The 1,388-nt window shown below is 55.0% G+C and overlaps 1 non-coding gene across 1 annotated transcript; it reads left to right on the top strand.

Annotated features, from left to right (window-relative positions):
• The first annotated feature begins 370 nt into the window (after window positions 1-370).
• LOC121857973 lies at window positions 371-533 on the top strand. The gene has a single exon (XR_006087309.1). It is a non-coding gene; the product is annotated as a 5.8S ribosomal RNA (ribosomal RNA).
• The last annotated feature ends 855 nt before the right edge of the window (window positions 534-1,388 follow it).

Raw genomic sequence — 1,388 nt, 5'->3', positions numbered from 1 at the left:
CTTAAAACTACTACTACTCTCCTGATTTGGGCGGTCTCGGGCTCTGCTCTGGCAACTCCAGCAGCGAAAGAGGACAATCCCGGCCCCCGCACCAAAAATAGGTACCACCACGCTGTAGGTGGACCACACTCGGGAGAGAGCGCGAAGACCGGAGGAGGAGGACGGACGGGGCTTTGGACGGCTGCCCGTCCGTTCCTTACTACCGGCGAATAAGCCTCTTGACCCAAAAGAGTGAAATTCAAGTGTCAAAAAACAACAACAAGCCGTCCGGCCAAACCCAAACCACAAACTTGGGCTATGTCTGTCAAACCCTTTCATTGAGACTCGACCTGTGATGGTTAGTCGCAAAAAGACCAAATGGCAAATACACAACTCTTAACGGGGATCACTCGGCTCGTGGGTCGATGAAGACCGCAGCAAACTGCGTGTCGGTATGTGAATCGCAAGAATACCAGATACATCGACAAGTTGAACGCATATTGCGGCGGCGGCAGCCATATGAGCTTGTCGCCGCCACTCCTCTACGAGGGTCGGAAATATACATCCATCGGTTGCTGCGAGTTCGGTGCCGACTACGGCTGTCTCCCCATACCTAGGGTAACCGTATTCGCCTTGGTGGTTAATCGCCCGCCGCTTCGGCGCGCCGCAGGGCGCTCTTAAACAGCGCCTATCACTAGCAAGTCCATGACTTGGCGCACCCAATATTCAACTACGTTGCATAGCGCCACGCCCCCGCAACTGGAGGCGGCGCTCTTTTGCCTGCTGTCCACAGAGACACGAATGGCCGTCGGCCGCTCATGGCTGATGCTGCACATGTTCTAAGAGGCACTCCATCCCACGAAGAGGAAACGAAACCGGTCGGATATCTTTTAAGTAAGCCCCGCCGGAATTTCGTCTATCACCTCGAAAAGAGTGCTTGGCATGCATTGCAGTGGAACCTAAATTGATGAGTGCGCCTGGGCCCGCAGTCTACCATGTAGTGGTGCAGGCAGAGAGATGAGAATGCTTGGGTGACGCCGTGCTCTTCCTCACGCGCTCCTCCACCCTCTCCCACGGTCAGACGCGGTGTGGGCGTTCTCTTTGAGAGTTCGCCACGAGTCCACGTCTATCTCATGACTGGGAGGGAGGCAGGGGAGTTCTCTCTAAACGCGTTAAAGACGGTGTTGCGCCTCATAACGGCGCTCGCCGGGATAGAGCACTAGTTCTGCAGCCGGAAAGGCCGCTCACGCCAATTAATACTGCGACTCTCGCTCTCTTTCTCCTGATAAACAAGTGCCACTGCTGTGGCATGCGGGAACGGGGAAAGAGGTCAAAGTTTAAGCGGCAAAGGTGCGGCCGAGTAAGGGCGGAACACGAGCGTATATGCATTAAAACTGTGTGTGTATATG

Source organism: Homarus americanus, unplaced genomic scaffold (genome assembly GCF_018991925.1).
Source record: "Homarus americanus isolate GMGI-L3 unplaced genomic scaffold, GMGI_Hamer_2.0 scaffold1030, whole genome shotgun sequence".
In the NCBI taxonomy this organism is placed as follows: Eukaryota; Metazoa; Arthropoda; class Malacostraca; order Decapoda; family Nephropidae; genus Homarus; species Homarus americanus.
This window is presented reverse-complemented; position numbering and strand designations above follow the sequence as displayed.